Genomic DNA, 21,133 nt, shown 5'->3' on the forward strand with positions numbered 1-21,133 from the left:
AATAATTTTTAAAAAGTGATAAATAAAAGTGAACAAAGGTAATAATGTCCATATCACCTAAAAAAGAAAAGTAAAACTTTGAAATGTCTTTAAACTCTTCACTTAATTGAAACCCCAAAAATTAAAGAAATATAATAGAATTAAAACTCTCTATCACAATCCTCCTGAAAATGAAACTCCATGAGCTACCCCTCAATTAACCTTCAAAACCATTATTATTTTTTCAGGTGATTTCTACGCATTATTATTATTATTATTATTATTATTATTATTATTATTATTATTATTATTATTATTATTATTATTATTATTATAAGGTATTGAGGGAATGAAGACTCAAACCTAGGTCTTTTAGGTTAGTAATATGCTTTCAGCCATTAAACCAAGTCATTCCAATTGAAATTTAAACTCAAAACTTTACAATCTTGAAAATGACTCTAATACTACTAAACTAAAGTTATTAGTAATTCTACATGTTTTTAAGTGATTGTGCACATTATTGCTAGGATTTAGTTTTATGGACTTTTAATGTTGTAATGTCCCAAATTTGTTTAGGATAGGATGTCTCCCTTATTTGGTTTTGGACACTTCTCCTCTTTGAGTTAGGTTTTGGAATGAGTTAGGGCTAGTCCATTTTTTTAGAATTGTATCAGAGTCTTTTTAACAAATGTTTAGACCTCTCATAAGTGTTTAAAGTTTTAAGTGTTTAATTCTATTTATGAAAAGGATGTGTTAATGTTTCACATTAATTAAAAATAGGATAATGTGCCCCTTGAAAGGCTCTAAACACTAAACCCTTAAGCTAACTTTAAGGGTACCGTTTATGTAAGAGCATCATATCATAATGGTTTAATTTGAATACCTTTTCATTTAAGAACTGAATGATAGTAGCAAATGCATTGACGATTTTTTTTTGGTTAAAAGTAAATATAATTTTTATATTTTTAATTACTTATAAATATGATTAAGAAGTTTTAAGTATAAATAATTATTATTGTTATTATTATTATTATCATATTTTAAAAGTCAAAACATAACTTGATTATTAAAATTACAATAAGTGTCAAAGATTAAATATTAAATTGATAAAATTATAATTTTTAAATAAATTGAAAATATGTACAAAATTTGAATTTATTTTATGATTGAGCCAATTTTAGAAGTTTAATAATAATAATAATAATAATAATAATATGTATGTATGTAGGAAATATGTAGTTTGCATAAAAATAATGAGAAAAAATTTGATGTGATAAATATTTAAATTACTAAAAAAAAGGCATAATGAATAATATTTTCAAAATATTTTTTCTGCGAAAATCTTAATCAAGCCTTTTATTGTTCCTCTATATTGTCCTTAGTTACTTAAGGCCCATAGAATTTTACTCTAAAGCCCATTAATCAAAGCAATGCAATGAAATTGCCTATAAGATTGAGGTATCTTTAATTCAAATTAAAAATAATTAATTGTTTTGAAACTTTTATGATTTTATTTGATTTTAATATTTAATCTAATAAAATTTTCAATTTTGATTTCAAGCACTATAATAAATTTAAAATTTAATAATATTTTTTTAATATCATTTTATAGATGACATTAAAGTTATAAATAATATTAATATAAAATATTAACGTAACATATAAAATAATAAATAATATATACAACATCATACTTAATAATACTATAAATTAGTAATACTATAAATTAGTGTGAAAGTGATATTAAAAATTTTAAATTACAAATTTATCAGAATAAAATTTATTTAAAATTATAATTTATCAACCTTTTATTGAATATATATACACCGAGTCCGTAGAATAATTATGCTGCATAATCTACCTTCCCCTTCAAATAATGTCTCTTGTGGGAAGTATGGTGACAAGTCCAAATCCAAGGCTAGCGCTATCACTTTCTTCAATAATCACTGTCAAACACAAAATAAATTAAGTATTATAACTTCATTAATTTCAATTAACCTTCCAAGTAGTTAGCCTATTTTTTTTTTTAAATATATATCATGAAGCACATATCTTTTTATTTATTTATTATTATTATTATTATTATTATTATTGAAGTTGTAATGAAACTTCTCGATACTTGATTTGCTCCTGTTAATTAGTCCTTGAGTCACCTGAGAACAAAAAAACAAGTGAGGGCCGGTAATCAACTTATAACCCCTTCAACGCTCAAGTCAGTCACGAAAATTTGCTAAAAGAAGAATGAAAATGTAATTGACTTTTCAGAGAGTTTGTTCACTTAGCTCGTCCTATCTTTGTCTTCATAAAGATATGAAGGGCAATCTTTCTGAAATCTCAGCTGGATCTCTATCATTTTCTTTTATAGCCTAACGAAACATATATTCATTATAATGTTTGATCGCAGCTGAAATCTTCAGCGTGATTATCATTTATTTCGATTTCTCAAGATGTCGATCTTTGTATTGTTATTCAAATTGAGAGACCAATTTTGAGTCCGAACTTTAAAAAAAGTTTGGACTTAGGCATGATTGAGCCGAATTCATGGAATTTGATTTTTGGACTCCACTATATTCATCATCATCATCATCATCATCATCATCATCATCATCATCATCATCATCATCATCATCGCTAATGCATTAGATGGCCCAACTGGCAAAGCACATATCTTTTGTGGATCACGTATATAATTCATTAATATATTTAATTCATTAATATACAATTTAAAATGGCATAAAAATTAATTTACACCAAAAATTAAATTGCAAGATTTTAATTTTTCTATTTCCTCTATAAAAATCAACTCTAAATTAAAATCTCATATTAGATTTCTGCAAGTTATATTGTCTACAATGTGTGAATTATTTATTATTTTATTTTAATTATATAATTTAATATTTATTTTTATATTTTATATTTACAAAATTATATTATAAACTTTCATTAATGATAAAATTCTTGATTAATTGTGTTAAATGCAATATAAATTTATCTCAAAATTTGTAAATAATTATTACCTATCAAAATAAATTAAATTTCTATTTCTTAAATAATTATTAATTATTTTTCTCTAAATATTCTGTCATAAGAAAACAATAATATAATATTTTTATATTATAATTGCAATTACAAAAGGATCTAGTATAATTAAAAAAATACGTCGATGATTGGAATTTTGATAATTAAAAAAGAGGCAAATTTTAATAATCACTATACCCAATATTCAAGAGAAATGAGTAATGAATTCAATTTCAAATGTTAATTAATATTTTTTTAATAGCAGTTGATATAATTTTTTAATTTAATTTTTTAACTTGATTAATATGCCGTGTAATTTTTTTTAAGTTAATTAATATGACAAGTGACAATTTTTTAATAACAATTAATATAATTTTGTAATAATAGCTGACATAATTTTATATTTTACTTAACTTTTTAATTGTAGCTTATATAATTTTTAATGGCAGCTGTTATAATTTTATAGTTGATATATTTTTCAATAGCAGCTAACATTACTTGTTAAGTTGGTTAATATGCCACGTGACATTTTTAAGTTAATTAATGTGGCATGCGATAAACTTTTAATAGCAACTGATATAATTTTATCGTGACAGTTATTATAATTTTATAATAACAGCCGATATAATTATATTATTATAAGATTTTTAAGTTAATTAATATGTCACGTTGTGATTTTTTAATAGCAGCTAAAAAAATTTTATAATAATAGCAAATATAATTTTGTATTATATATAATTTTTTAATAATAACTTATATAATTTTTTAAGTAAGTTAATATGCCATGTGGTAATTTTTTAAGTTAATTATTATGCGATACGGTGATTTTTTAATAGCAGCTGATATAATTTTTTTATTTTTTTAATAGCAGTTAATATAATTTTATAATAATAGCTATTAAAATTTTTTTATCTGATATAATTTTTTAATAGCAGTTAATATAATTAAGTAATAGCAGTTACTGTAATTTAGTAATAATTGTTGATTTAATTTTGTATTTGATATAATTTTTAAATAACAACTTATATAATTTTTTAATAATTGTTGATATAATTATATTATTTTTTTAAATTGATTAATGTCATGCAGTGAACTTTTAATTGCAGCAAATATGTTATTTGATTTGATAAAATTTATGTTGATAACAGCTGATATAATTTTATATTTGATAAAAAATATATAGATATGTATTATTTAACTTTAAATTTTGAAATAAATAATTAATTAAGTTAGGTGGCACACTCTTGTAAGTCATTTTTTGGTGTCTGGTGATTTTTTTTAAAGATCTTTATTATTTAAGTGACACATTTTTGTAACAATATATATATATATATATATATATATATATATATATATATATATATATATATATATATATATATATATATAAATTTAATTAACAATATATACATTTTTTAAAGATCCGGCCTATGTATCTATTTCTTTGCCTACATAGGCTATCAAATAGGAGTGTGCAAATAGTTGGTTCGATTTTGAACCAAACCGAACTGATAAAATTAAAAATCAAAAATAAAAAATTTTAATAATCGAACTAAATCGATTATTAAGAGAAAATTGAATCGAATCAAACCGATAAATATTGGTTCAGTTCGGATTTAAACTGATCAAACTGAATTTTGTAAACTTTCATATTTTTAACATTAAATCTCAATAACAAAAACATAAAAAAAAACTTAGAATTCAAAACTAAAAATCTTAGGGTTTCCTTGATATATATATATATATATATATATATATATATATATATATATATATATTAGTAATTTAGGTTCGATTCGATTTGTTTTGATTTTTTTATGAAAATAACTGAACCGATTAATCGAAATTATCAAAATTTATAAACCGAACTGATTGAATTCTAAAACCGAATCGATTGAACAAAATTAACTTGATTTGATTCGATTTTTCGATTAAAACCGAAATCTGCTCTCTCCTACTATCAAATGATTTGAATCTTTTTCATAAAAAAAAATAATAAAAAAAAACCTAACATATTATGTTAGGTAATGGGACTATACCATGTGTCGCAAGGTAATTTGCGGTCGCCTAGACGAAGCTCTTCACCGAAGTGGGAAAAGTGAGAAGTCGCCACTTTAATTTTGAGGGAAATTAAAGAAAACTATTTGTGAAGGTAAATTAAAAAGCAACAACTTCGAAGACAGAGATTCTAGGTTCGGGGTCCGTATATGGGTGGGGAAGGTGTTAGGCACCCCACCTCATCCCTCAACGAGGATAAACAGATTTAATGTTATGCTCTTCATAAGTTAAAAAGATAATTAGAGGGTCGGGATAGTGATAATATTAATCCTTTGTGCGACATAAAGAGATATTTGATATTTCACTTATTTTGGGTTGCCCAAGAACATGAGTTCACGAGATGGCCCTTTAGTGAATAGGTATCGAGTAAAGTTATCTTGTGTATTGGAGTTGTATTATTTTAATTTGGATTTTGTTAAGAGAGCTCGGATGAGGAGCTTCTCCCGATCTCTAGATATGTTTTATTAAGAGTTTTAAGCAAGAGATTTTGGATAAGAACTCTCCTCCAATCTTCACATATTTTGTTAAGGTTTTGGCTGAGAATCGGGTAAGAACTCTCCCCCGATCTCTTAAAGTATTCGGTTTAAAGTTTTTTTTAAGTGGAGGATCTCGGATAAGAACTCTCCTCCGATTTCTGTGTTTTATTTAAATGAGAATCAGGTAAGAACCCTCCCCCGATCTCTTAGAGTGTTCAGTTTAAAATTTTAAGTGAAGGATCTCGGATAAGAACTCTCCTCCGATCTCCATGTTTTTATCCTCGATCTCTTAGAGTGTTTAATTTAAAACTTTAAGTGAAGGATCTCGGATAAGAACTCTCCTCCGATCTCTGTGTTTTTATTTAAATGAGAATCAGGTAAGAGCTCTCCCCCGATCTCTTAGAGTGTTTAATTTAAAATTTTAAGTGAAGGATCTCGGATAAGAACTCTCCTCCGATCTCCGTGTTTTTTTATTTAAATGAGAATCAGGTAAGAACTCTCCCCTGATCTCTTAAAGTGTTTAGTTTAAAACTTTAAGTGAAGGATCTCGGATAAGAACTCTCCTCCGATCTCTGTGTTTTTATTTCAATGAGAATCAGGTAAGAACTCTTCTCCGATCTCTTAAAGTGTTTGGTTTAAAACTTTAAGTGAAGGATCTCGGATAAGAATTCTCCTTCGATCTCCGTGTTTTTATTTAAATGAGAATCAGGTAAGAACTCTCCCCTGATCTCCTAGAGTGTTTAATTTAAAATTTTAAGTAAAGGATTTCGGATAAGAACTCTCCTCCGATCTCCGTGTTTTTATTTAAATGAGAATCAGGTAAGAACTCTCCCTTGATCTCTTAGAGTGTTTAATTTAAAATTTGAAGTGAAGGATCTCGGATAAGAACTCTCCTCCGATCTCCATGTTTTATTTAAATGAGAATCAGGTAAGAACTCTCCCCGATCTCTTTTCGTTACCAGTCCGGGACCCGATCTCATCTCGATTCCCGCTCTATTATGTTGTCTCCTGGGCTCGTTTCGTAACCTGACCTTATTACTTATTCCTCTGACCTACTATTTAACCTTTTATTATTTTTATTAGTTTGAAAAAAACTTTCACGTTAAGATACTTCTACCAATATCTTTTAAGTTACCTACGAGTTGCCCACAACCAGAACACCTATTTTCGAAGGAAATGAAAACTAAGAAGAAATAAATAAAGTTTACGAATGAATGGAAGAAGTAGACATCGGGAAATAACTATCGGCCTGAATAATCTACGTTGGGATTTTAGTGCTACTGAACATAATGGAAATTTGAAGAATAAAAACAGATAAAATGAAACACGAGCATTCGGCAAAATGACAGTCTAGACACTTACCTGTGGGAGGTTGAGACTGTTGAGCTAACTCTGGTGTTCACAAATCTTGTAGAGGTGGAAACTAACGGCCAAAAGACTAAAACTTACTCAAAGTAGCAGGAACCAGGTCGAAATGAAGTTAAATGAGGAGAGTAATATACCGATATCGAGAAAGTGGGAATGAAACTGAGTAAAGAAAATGGCCTTTTGGAGCGATGAACAGGCACTGAAAATAGAGATTTTAGGGTTCAGAACTCCTTCGATGAAGATACTTAAGAAAACTGGTTTCTAAAGTTTCTTGAAAGCTCAGAATGGCAAAGTAGCAAGACTGAATTAAATTTCAGAGCCTTTTCACTATAATCACCACCACCTTTTTCGTTCGTCCCTTCTACAGTATTGCATGCATGTATTTATAGGGAGCAGGTGCTCTTAATGAAGGGTTAGGATCTCCGCAGGGGAGACTGAGGGTTTAGATTCAAAGGGACATGATTCGATGTCTGAGAATTAAAGAGAATCAAAATGGACGGCTGGGATCCTATTCAGAATATCTATTCTTTCTCCTCTTAATCCAACGGCTCAGGGTCTTACCTTACAAGATGGATCTGAGGGCTGGGAATAAAAAGTGTCGGACCTATCGTCTGCTTTTTGATCCAAGGGCTCCGGGTCCGTCCTTACAAGTATGATCAACGGTGGAGATCAAGGTGTACAGGATTGTCGTAACTGTTTTGGCGTCTGTCAGCTAGGTGGGCTTTTCTGCAGATGAGGCGTGCGGTGAAGATTTGATCCGCCTGCAACGCTTTAATTAGCTCGGCACTGATTATGAAGAGAGTTGATTGAAAGTCATTTTATCCTCTTCATGCTTTCCGATCTCTATTCCTTCCGATCTCTTTATTATGGCCCTCTCCTTTTCCAATCTTTCTCATATCGGGTCCCTCATCACTTCCCGATCTCTCCCATTCTAGATTTTTCCTCTTTATCCGACCTGCCTTAGTCAAAGCAATTAATTCTTCTCATCGATGCATCCGCCTCTGCTCAGATGCAATAAATGCTCAGGCCCTATATATATGCACCAGCGAGAAAGCTCCTTCACACTTCACTTCTCCTCCTTCTATTTCTCCATTTCTCCTATTCTAGCTTCTCCGGTAATAATTTTGACTATGGTGACTGCTTTTGATCTTTTTTCGACTGTTTTCTTTGCCCTTCGCCTGAAAATTTATGATCCCGGTGATCGAAAAACCATGAGGACAACATCCGATGACAGTGAGGGAACCAGACTAATTTACCGATCAAGATCGAAAGTGACGATTGTGCTGATCTCAAATCTATCTACTGATATAATCGGTGAACCAACCTCGGGCAAGAGAACTGCTAATTTCAATCTTAATGTCGATGACCGCCTCTTAAAGTTCATTTAGCCCCTCACCACATCGGGCGTCCCGACTGCAGCTCAGTTCTGGTCGATAACATCGACGATGACTCCGCTCACCATCATGAGAGTCATAGTCACCCTATCTAAGCTGCACATCTATCTAACACTTGTGGCTGTCTTTTTGATCAAACACGTCTTTTGATTCAGCCACAAGACTAGGCTTTGACATAAGTCGCTACTAGGTAAGATGTGCTGATCTTTAGAGATCACCCAAATAATGTAATCCGATCTTTTGAGATCGCCCCACTGATGTAATCCAATCTTTTAAAATGAAATGAAATTTTATTTAAATATCTTGTTTTATTATCGCACTATTTATTTTTCGATCTTTGATAAGTGCATCCAATCTGGTCGCTATTTGCCGATCCCTGAGTTTGAAAATTGACTTTAGTAAACCGATCTCATTTGTTTGAATTTTTATTATGTTTCTACAATCTTCTTACAACGTGTCGAGGAAGCAAACCGATTTTGCTAATCGATGCGTCGCTTGGGACTTCGCAAGCATTTAATGCCCAGACGGGTATAAATAGGGGTGAAGTGAGTCAGTCATTTCCTCATGTCAATTTCAAAACTTTCCTTAGCACTCTCAATGTTTCCTCTCGTTTTCTCAAGTTTCCCGGCACCGATCACATTCCGGTAAGGTTTTTGATTCTCTTCTCGGTTAATTTCTTTTATTTTCTGTGAAAATGAGTGGAGCCGAGGGTCAGAGAGCGGCTAGCCCGTCTTCCGTTCACATTTTGTGGACGTCGGATGAAGTAGAGGTGGTTAGGCCAAGTGGGCGACCTGAGCCTCCTACGACCTCTGCTTCAGCCCACGGTCGAGTGGCCCAATTAAGACAGACATCTTCCTCAAGGAGAGAGAATCTTCCCATGGATGAGTTACCGTCGGTCCTCTAGGAAACTTATCTGCAGTCCATTAGTCAAGAGTACAACCTTCGGATTGACTCTTACGAGCTTATCAGATGCCATGGCGATCTCCGAGCTGATCACTTTTTTGAAGAAAATGACGTGATCATGGTGTATGAAGAGCAATTAAAAGCCAGGCTTCGGTTCCCGCTTGGCGACTTCTTTAAGGCCGTTCTGAAGTTCCACCATGTATGTGTAGCCCAAGTTCATCCGAACTCATAGTGGATTTTGGTGGCTTTTAGAGGCTTATGCCGAGCCAAGAAGGTCGAGCCTGCAACGAAGGTTTTTGCTGAGTTGCATAGGCTCACTCGTCGAAAGGACGACGAGTACTGGTTCTTCCAAGCTAAACCGCACTGTGGACTTTTTACCGACCTCCCCTCTTCACTGAAGAATTGGAAGAACTGCTTCTCTATGTTGAGGAGTAAGATTTCGAACAGTTTCGAGGGTTTTCGACACAGTTGGCAATATCTGGTCCCATCAATTCCTAAGAAGGTCGCCCTAAATAGGGACGAGAGTGCCATGGTAATGGAATTAAAGGATCAGGCGGCCACTCACAAGTATTCATGCTTATATGCCGTTATGGCTGAACTGAGGTGGTGGCTAATGCAGATGATCGCCAATGAGGATTACGAACTGCAGCTCTCTGACCTCAGACCCGGGATCGATATAACTTAAATATTTAGTCTCCTAACTTAGGTAATCTCACTAACTGTTTTTTCGTGCAGAAATGGCTGGAAGCGAAGGCACAAAGGAGAGCCGCAAGCGACAAAGAGAGGTCTCCCGAAGATCACCGTGGTATCACAGATGCCAAGGCGAGATTCGAGAGAAGTGCCGGGCTCCTCGTCTCGACCTTCAGGATAGTCGAACCCAGAAGTAGAGGTAGCTCCTTCCCCTCCTCGATAAGAAGAACTACCACCTCCACCTGTTTCTTTAAGTGCGGAAGGGGGGGGGGGGGGTCTTCTCAACCTACTGTGAGGACCCTTTCTCGTGGTGCCCAGGTCCTCATTCACTCTCTCAAGAAGAACCACTCAGTTCGGGGAATTCCAGACTTGGCCAAAGTTCTGGGTGCCACCATATGCCTTCAGGATGATCAGAACAGGCTGACCCCAGATAGCCTTGATAATCTCTTGGCTTAGACGATGAGCTTGAGCGTAGAGAGCCTGGTGAACCAACACATAATCAGGGGAAAAGCTCATCTCCTGAGGTAGGAAATTCTAAAGGCGGTCCAGGATGCTGCTTCCGCCCAAGCCCAACTTTCGTCCGCCCAGTACTATATTGCTAAGATCGAGGGTCGGATGAAATCCTATGAGGATAAGTTGATCGAACAGGAGTGTGAACTTGGAGAAGCTCGGGCGCTCCGAACTGCCGATGTCACTCGCCTTACCGAAGAGCTCAAAGTGAAAGAAGAAGAGGCTGTGATGAGGGAAGCTGGTGCTTATGTGAATGCACATAGCGATCTTCTGGCCTAGCTCGAGAGGCGTTATCCTGGGGAAGACTTCTCCTGGATGGTGGATCTTGCTCCTAAAGATGACGAGGGGAGCAAGGAGGAGCCCGAGAGAGAGAGAGAAAATGAGAGAAACGATAATGCACTTGGAGAACAGGCTGGGGAAGACCCTCCAGCCGAATGACTTGGAAATTTTATTTTGAGATGAAATGAAGTCTTTTTTGTTCAATTTCTTAATGAGATCGGAAAGTGTCCAAATTGTATGAGTACTTAATTGTTTTGAATGTGTTGGACAGTAAACTTAAAAGCAACCATTAACCTAAGTATAAAAGATTGGAAAAACATTACACATAAGCTTGAAATCGGACTAAGCTATGACCAAACACCGGGTAAGACTTTAAAACATTAGAATTGGAAAGATTGGACATTGATTTGAATTCTAAAGATCGGGATCGTCATTAGACCGGATAGAGACCTTAACTTCACTTTAATATCTAAGGCATTCAAGTGAGAACCCGATCCTGACATTGGCCAAATGAAGTTCCACAATATTTGTAAGAAGAGATCGAAAGCGAGACTGGATGGTTCGGAGATCCATTTTTGATTCGAAACCTTTTGATAAGAGATCAGAAAACTATTAACTAAGTATGGGATCGGTTTATTCCATGGTCGAGCAATCGATGAGTTTAGAAAAGTCATTTATTGTCACGGCCCAACCTATGGGCCGGACTGGCACTAGGACCTAGGCCAGCCTAAAGCCCCCGAGGCCCGTAGTAAGCCTAACTATTCCTCAACCCATGACTAGGTCCACAATTTAGGCCCAATATGCATATAAAATAATTTAAATTAAACTTTTATAATTATATTTTGGGCCAACTTAACCCAGTAATTAATAGAAACTAAAATTAGGAGAGCCCAGCTCAACCCTGTTACCTCATTTACAACTATTTATAACTCATAAAAATTTTTCATTTGTTAAGTACAAAAACTTAAGTTCATGCAGTCCCTGACAGGCTTAATACTACTACTAGTACATGCGGAGTCTTAAATTATAAATTTAGAGAATAATAATACAATTAAGTAATCTTTTCATAACCTGAGAGGAAAGGGACAGGTTATACTGAAAAATGTCTCCTCCTGTAGCCTGGAAAAATATGGTGAACAGGAGTGAGCATTCGACTCAGAGAGTAAAATATCAATTTTAACCATAATTTCTATAACTATCTAAAACTAATGCACCATGTAGAGTGAAATGAAACACCAGCAATAATTTCACATCATAACATCAAAAAGGTAATTTGGAGCACTCACACACCCAGTAATATCAATCATAATATATGGGAGCTGATCACCTATACAGCTCTCTTAAATCCAACCTGTGCCAGCGAAGAACTCAAGTCGGACTTTCGCTTAATAAACCAAATCGGGGTCCCAGCGAAGAACTCAAGCCGTGTCTACCCCGAAGGACCGGGTCCCAGCGAAGATCTCAAGCTGTGTCTACCCGTCCTATCCATAGTCAACACCACATCACACGCACGCCAACGCACGCACACTGCTCCAAATTACCACAACAACATCCATGGCAGTTTAATAGTTATGAATGCAACATAAAACGTGCTTAGAGTTTAACTACATAGATACATACATATAAGTGATACATGGGCATGCTTGAACATATAATAATAGTGAAATTACAATTAAAATTAATATTTTACTCACAGTACACCGATGACTATTGTGGCTGCTGGATGCAGAAAAATAGCTGACCTCGATCACCTAATAATTAAATTATAAATTTATTAGTACTAAGTTAAGATAAAACTCTAAAGAGGCAATAGACAACCTAATTTATGCCGGAAATTCGGCAGAGTTTCCCCTATACCTGAGACCTACCCAACCTGCAAAATAGCTCAAATAACACTTCTAAATTCAACTCATATCTCATCATCATTATATGGCCCCTCCTGGGCCCTCCAAACCAAGCAATACTCAAAACCTTAAAAATTACATTTTAGTCCCTATAATTGACATTTTATAAAAATCTACTCAAACATACTTTAAAAATTCTAAAATTTTATCCCGCGGTCTTTAATAATATTATAAGGCTATTGCAAAATGAATTGTAATTTTCTAATCACCCATGAATATTTTATTCAAGAATTTTACTCAAGTCTATAAGTTTCCAACAGCTAACATATTTTTAATTCAATCCAATTCAATATTCACATATTTAAACCTCCATCCTCAAGTTTCAACCAATCATATAAAATTTAAATATCTTAATTTCAAATAATCTTATATGCCCATATGCTAAAAATCTAACTACAATCCATCTATATTTTTCAAAAATATCAACAAACACCATAGAATATCTCCAAATAATTTTACTTTCATCATATATTTTTCTTAGAATTTTTCTCCAATTTTTCCTGTTTAAGAAACACTGTATTTATGCTCCACAGACAGAGAAATAATGAAAATAATCTTACCTGAAGTTTATCTGTGTTTCAAAAATTTCAAAATTTTATGAGAAAGCCTCTGGAAGTTGAGTCATCTCCAAAGCCCACCGGAGCTATCGCCGGAACCACCACGCACAGTGGCCGGCCGCCTGTCGCCGGTGACATTTGCTGGATCTGATCATACCACCATGTTCCTCTCCTCTTCCTCAATCCATAGGTGGTCTCGGATCGTCGATCCAACGGTCGGATCGTCCTAGATCTGACGAAAAAGTTTGAAAAACTCGAAACTTCTCTCCTCCATATCTCACTCATCCGACCTCCATTTGCTGCAAAATTGGTATCAAAAGAAAGTTCTCGGAACAAGCTTTCCAACGCCACCTGAATCGCCTCGATCGGACTTTGGATGACGCCGAAATCGCGCCGGAAAGCCTCTGCCCACTGTGCGTGCATTTTCTCTCTCTTCTCCCTCTCTTGCCGCCGTTTCTGGTGTCTGGTCGTCGCCGGAGGGTCGCCGGCCGGGTTGGGAGCCGCTTGGGAGGTTGCCGGCCGGTCACCGGAGAAAGAAAGAAGAAGAAGAGAGGGGAGGAGAGGAGAGAAGAGAAGTTGGGGGGGGGGGGGGGGTCCTCCCGATTTTTGAAGTTTTTTTTTTTTTGTTTTTTTTTTTTTTTTTTTAAGTTGGCAGTGACAGTGGAAATCCACTGCCACACGCCAAAGTCCCATTCCCCCTCTTTTTTTTTTTTTTTCTGGTTGTTACATTCTTCCCCCCTTAAGAAAAATTCATCCTCGAATTTTCGAATAAACAAGAAATAAGGAAAAGAAGATTATTATAATAAGTGCGATCATTACTCCTCCAGCTATACAGAGATTGGTAAAACATTTATTCTTCAAACTCTTCGTATATTATATATAACATTATACCGCTCTCTGATTCTACTATAGTGTCCTATTTGTCATCATCTCCTTCTAGAGGGCTTTTATCTTGTAACTATTCATTGACCATTTTTCTGACATTTCAAGTATTCGTTATACCTCACTGTTCTTGACTTGATGTCTCATAACTTCAATCAACTTTGGTGCTTACCTCACTTTTATTACGCCCCAACAAGTCTCTTAGTGACTTTAGTCCTTATTCCTTTGTTTCAATAATCTCTGTTTCCTTAATGACATAACTTATGTTCCTTATTCCATGATATCCTATGAGTAGCTTTCCTGTAGCACCTAATCTAGGCATCTTGTTCGAAACATTTACTTATCCTTTTGACCTTAACGGTTAGTACCAATGCATCTTCTCACTTTCATGATACTTCAAATTTCCAATCTATTTGTGTTATTACTAAGGTACTTGGACTAATCTCTGTCCATCTTATGTAACTAGTCAGGTAGAGTCTCCTCCAAGGGCCAAGTGTACCCTTTATCAACTTTGGAAAGCAAACTGGGTCTCTTTCCTTATAGGACAATTGTATTTGTATTCTCTGACAACCCAGTTAATGCAACTTTATCGTTTCCCACTCCTTCTCTGGAATGGAAATATCTAGACTTCTTCCTAAAACTTCTTAGTGTGTGGCCTACTTCTGACACACTGGTACTTAAGTCAAGGCTCCACTACTCCTTTAATCTATCATCTCACAATAACTTGTTTCAAATATCTCTTGGTGTGTCACTAGCAGGCTTATTCCTTCTTATTCTCACCACTGTAACTAAATCTATTAAGCTCTTTTCTTATCCTTTGAATCTTATCCACTTTCTTTTCCTATTTCTGCTATCTTTGATATCTTTTCAACATGCTATACTTATTCCTTAATCTTAGTTTCCTCTCATTCTTATTCTTTTTCCTTCAAGGATGTCCATCCCATCATCAACTTTAACTTTATTCTCTTTTTAGCCTTATCTTGATTACTAGTTCCATTACTTCGAGAATTCTAACTTTACGATTGACTCCTACCAGCACATTCTTCACATTACGTAACACTTATAATTAATAATAGAAAATTCTTTTTGTATCCCCTTTTTTTTTCCAACTAACTATCAGAACATTATCATTCCCTACCGGCCTTAGTAGGAAATTGCTCATCCTGGATGGATAGGAGCCCATAAAACTATAAGTTCCATTTGAACTAACACAGCTGTAGGAAATGTGTGCCATGCCTTAATTCTAAACAAAATACTTCATGTGTTCATTCTCCTCAATATAATCACATATACTGCCCATAGCTTTCCAAACTTCAGTCTCAACTTTTCCCATTAGCAACAATTCTATTCACTGTAACTCATTAGCAATTAGCACTTCCTCCAGCTTATAGTTCAAAATGGTTGTAAGCCCTAGTAACTAGCTTGATTTAACACCTGTTATTACTCTGATCGTTCTTTCATACTTAACACTAAGTATGCACTTACTGTCATTCTCATATCGGGAAATTGCGTATGGATCGGTGCCTGCCAAACTCTTAAATAACTAGGTCTCCTTGACTCAGTTTCTGTTCCTTATATAACGCTCTAGAATAAAAAACACGAGCTAAACTTGAAAAGAAAGAAAAATATTCTCTTATATTCCACTACGCTCGATTGTCCATATAATAATGTTTAACCTATGTTTCTTGGTTTTTCTCTCCAAATTTCATTATCTCCTAACACAATTGTGCTCTACCTATAAGGTATCATCTGCATGAACCCTTTATCGTACCATTGTCCTTCCTGACATAATACTTTATAATTTTATTAACTTTACTTATACTCGACCTATGATTCATATCTATTATCGTTTATATTGTGCCCTTAACTTTTGTTGATTCCTGAAAGATTTCTCTCACTAATAGGTTTTTCCAACACTAATTCCACTCTTATCTATGGTCATTAATTTGATCCTTGAACTTTCTAGTGATTTATAACCACTCAGACTTGTCACTTTTCGTTCTACCCCTACTGTTGTTCTGTTGTTATTGCTTCACTGCAAAGTGATTCTGTTGATCACACTAAAAATGTTTGCCTATCATTCATAACAAACCTCTAACTACCTTCTCACTATCTCAAAGGTCTAACCTAAAGCCTATGTGTCATTGTCTATCATTCTTTTCCTCTCATAATACCTATTTGATCCCTTAGATTGACTTTTATTCTACTTACTACTTACTAACTCTTTTGTCTCTGCCTAATTAGATAGTCCGCAATACCACTGCACACCTTCTAGCTTTTGCTCATTATTATTATATTCCTCGCCTAATCTTCTTGATACTGTTAACAAATTAAAAGAATCTTGCCCCATTGCTATCCACTTTACTTTAGAAATAGAGAATAGATAGAGTATGATCAAATCATGAAACTCCAAGCTCTATAATTTAGCTCCTGACACTACCTCAACTACATCATGCTATGAGTATCACATTACTAGATTCCACACCTCTATCACTATTCTCACTAATATGGTCCCATTTTGAGTTCTCCATCCTTGTTATTCACCTTGCCAATAATAACAATTAGCTTACCCTATATCTTAACTTTGTTCCTTCTATTATGCGCCCTTCAGATTGTCCTTTCATTTATTTCTTTTGTCTTACCCAAAATAAAACTTGACTATTCTACCCCTGGTTCCATTCTTCTTCCTAACATGACAGCTGTACTTGCTAACTATATCTTTCAGGGTCTCTATCGCGTTATCATATGTCTGTGCTACTCAGATTTGGTCCTCTGACCACTCTAGCTAGTAATTCCACTGGCATTTAGATTATATTGCATCTGCAATCAATTGTCCAAACTTTCATTTTGCACTTTCTTTATCCATTGGCCTTCTATGATTTTATCTTTGCTAATTTATTTCTCTTAACACTATTATAATTAGATTATACTATTGTTTTGAACAATATGAAGTTAGAAAGGAACTCAGGAAATTGCAGTCATACCTTTATCGTATGATTTCTATTCTTATCCTTTAGCTTACATAATACCCTTACTATCTCGAGAATTGATTCTGCAGTAATTTTATTTATTTGTTATTATTATTATTTTCCATGTTTACTCAATTAGCCAAAACTTAAGATTCCGGGCACCCAAACCCGTCATCCAATTCAAAGGATTTACATCCATCGTGATCTGATTATATATGATTCCTATAATAAAACTTGCATCCTCCGTAAGATACCCGAGCCAACTACTCTCTACCACACTCTACAGTCCCATCTTGGACACTATTCTATAAGTCATCATTATCAGCAATAACCTTTGATCCCTTCTAAAAAGATAGGTCTATACCCTAACTTGCTACAACAAAGGTACTACATTTACCACCTTGCCCAAAACCATGTCAAATTAATGTCTCTCTTATCATATCATAGCTCTGTAAATCATTAATTCATAGTATCGACCTTCTCTAGGTAGTAGAGTTGTACTTTACACCTTACTGACGCACACAAGGTATATTATTCTCAATAAACTCTAAGCAAAACATCTGTCGTACTACAAAAATGATCCAAAATTCCATACTGAAGACTAGATGATCTCACTCTATAAGTGTCACGTTTACTTTGCAACTAATCCGAAACCTTTGGTCTGATGGCAACTCTTGATGTAACTCTAGCTCATGCTAGGGTAACTGAGTCACTGACTCTAGTTATCACTCAACTGTGACCTTTCAATATTCTAACTCTAGACCCCTAACCAAGAGTTCCCAACTCCTCGGCAGATATAGAACTCTGTTCTGGCATAACTGTACCAAAGCAGAGGTCATCCGCAAACACCCTCATTATGGAGTACCATGGGTATGCACGCAGCTCTACACAATAATCCCATGTCAGTACTGTAATCTGCAGCTTACAGAGCAAACATTGGGAACATTGTATAGTTACTACGATACGTTCTGACAGAATAGGTCTCCTAATTTCTTATCTCTCTTGAATCTTCTATTATCATAAACTTATTCTGACTGGGTCATCTACTGATAACTGCCAGTAGTGGTATCCTCATCCTTTTCCAGGGCAACTGTACTTTCAAGACTCACCTTATGTATTCGTGCCTTGCACGAAATGGGCACACCATTTAAACCCATATAAACAGAAACATAGCATTTCTTGGAGTACGTATCCTCATGATAGATCTCAACATGTCTGCTAACTCTATTTCACATTTCTATGTACTCCACGAAAATTAAGACACTAATGAGGCACTTTTATATTTCCTGAGGTATAACGCAGAATCTAGAAACAAAGAATTATAGAAAAGACAAAACAGGATCCTATACTTCGCATGTAACATCCTAACAAGACTCTTTTTTACACTCCTAAGTATATTATTTCCCATGAATCTAGAGCCTAAGCTCTGATACCAACTTTGTCACGATCCAACCTATGGGTCGGACCGGCACTAGGACCTGGGCCAGCCTAAAGCCCCCGAGGCCCGTAGTAAGCCTAACTATTCCTCAACCCATGACTAGGCCCACAATTTAGGCCCAATATGCATATAAAATAATTTAAATTAAACTGTTATAATTATAGTTTGGGCCAACTTAACCCAGTAATTAACAAAAACTAAAATTAGGGGAGCCCAGCTCAACCCTGTTACCTCATTTACAACTATTTATAACTCATAAAAATTTTTCATTTGTTAAGTACAAAAACTTAAGTTCATGCAGTCCCTGACAGGCTTAATACTACTACTAGTACATGCGGAGTCCTAAATTACAAATTTAGAGAATAATGATACAATTAAGTAATCTTTTCATAACCTGAGAGGAAAGGGACAGGTTATACTGAAAAATGTCTCCTCCTGTAGCCTGAAAAAATATGGTGAATAGGAGTGAGCGTTCGACTCAGAGAGTAAAATATCAATTTTAACCATAATTTCTATAACTATCTAAAACTAATGCACCATGTAGAGTGAAATGCAACACCAGCAATAATTTCACATCATAACATCAAAAAGGTAATTTGGAGCACTCACACACCTAGTAATATCAATCATAATATATGGGAGCTGATCCCCTATACAGCTCTCTTAAATCCAACCTGTGCCAGCGAAGAACTCAAGTCGGACTTTCGCTTAATAAACCAAATCGGGGTCCCAGCGAAGAACTCAAGCCGTGTCTACCCCGAAGGACCGGGTCCCAGCGAAGATCTCAAGCCGTGTCTACCCGTCCTATCCATAGTCAACACCACATCACACGCACGCCAACGCACGCACACTGCTCCAAATTATCACAACAACATCCATGGCAGTTTAATAGTTATGAATGCAACATAAAACGTGCCTAGAGTTTAACTACATAGATACATACATAGATACATACATATAAGTGATGCATGGGCATGCTTGAACATATAATAATAGTGAAATTACAATTAAAATTAATATTTTACTCACAGTACACCGATGACTATTGTGGCTGCTGGATGCAGAAAAATAGCTGACCTCGATCACCTAATAATTAAATTATAAATTTATTAGCACTAAGTTAAGATAAAACTCTAAAGAGGCAATAGACAACCTAATTTATGCCGGAAATCCGGCAGAGTTTCCCCTATACCTGAGACCTACCCAACCTGCAAAAAGGCTCAAATAACACTTCTAAATTCAACTCATATCTCATTATCATTATATGGCCCCTCCTTGGCCCTCCAAACCAAGCAATACTCAAAACCTTAAAAATTACATTTTAGTCCCTATAATTGACATTTTATAAAAATCTACTCAAACATACTTTAAAAATTCTAAAATTTTGTCCCGCGGTCTTTAATAATATTATAAGGCTATTGCAAAATGAATTGTAATTTTCTAATCACCCATGAATATTTTATTCAAGAATTTTACTCAAGTCTATAAGTTTCCAACAGCTAACATATTTTTAATTCAATCCAATTCAATATTCACATATTTAAACCTCCATCCTCAAGCTTCAACCAATCATATAAAATTTAAATATCTTAATTTCAAATAATCTTATATGCCCATATGCTAAAAATTTAACTAAAATCCATCTATATTTTTCAAAAATATTCTACAATTACTCAAAAATTCAACAAACACCATAGAATATCTCCAAATAATTTTACTTTCATCATATATTTTTCTTAGAATTTTTCTCCAATTTTTTTTGTTTAAGAAACACTGTATTTATGCTCCACAGACAGAGAAATAATGAAAATAATCTTACCCGAAGTTTATCTGTGTCTCAAAAATTTCAAAAATTTATGAGAAAGCCTCTGGAAGTTGAGTTATCTCCAAAGCCCACCGAAGCCACCGCCAGAACCACCGCGCATGGTGGCCGGCCGTCGGTCGCCGGCGATATTTGCCGGATCTGATCATACCACCATGTTCCTCTCCTCTTCCTCAGTCCATAGGTGGTCTCGGATCGTCGATCCAACGGTCAGATCGTCCTAGATCTGATGAAAAAGCTTAAAAAACTCGAAACTTCTATCCTCCATATCTCACTCATCCGACCTCCATTTGCTGCAAAATTGGTATCAAAAGAAAGTTCTCGGAACAAGCTTTTCAACGCCACCTGAATCGCCTCGATCGGACGTCGAATGAAGCCGGAATCACGCTGGAAAGTCGCTGCCCACTGTGTGCGCGTTTTCTCTCTCTTCTCCCTCTCTTGCCACCGTTTTCTGGTGTCTGGCTGTCGCCGGAGGGTCGCCGGCGGGGTGGGGAGCCGCTTGGAAGGTCGCTGGCTGGTCACCGGAGAAAGAAAGAAGAAGAGGAGAGAAGAGAAGTTGGGGGGGGGGGTCCTCTCGATTTTTGAAGGTTTTTTTTTTATTTTTATTTTTATTTTAAAGTTGGCAGTGACAATGGAAATTCACTGTCACACGCCAAAGTCCCATTCCTTTTTTTTTTCTGGTTGTTACATTTATGATCGAAGGACATCGGTTGAGAGCGGATGATGAAGTCGATTTTAAAGTCCCTTAACTTTGGAGGTCGGCCAAAATATGGTGTCGACTCCATGTTTTAAATGAAAGTTGATGGATTTTTAAGAAAGACACTAAAGTTGGGAAATAATTATCTAAGAGGTAAATTACACCAATAGTTTGTGAACTTACATAATT

The sequence above is a fragment of the Hevea brasiliensis genome, chromosome 5 (genome assembly GCF_030052815.1).
Source record: "Hevea brasiliensis isolate MT/VB/25A 57/8 chromosome 5, ASM3005281v1, whole genome shotgun sequence".
Taxonomy (NCBI): Eukaryota; Viridiplantae; Streptophyta; class Magnoliopsida; order Malpighiales; family Euphorbiaceae; genus Hevea; species Hevea brasiliensis.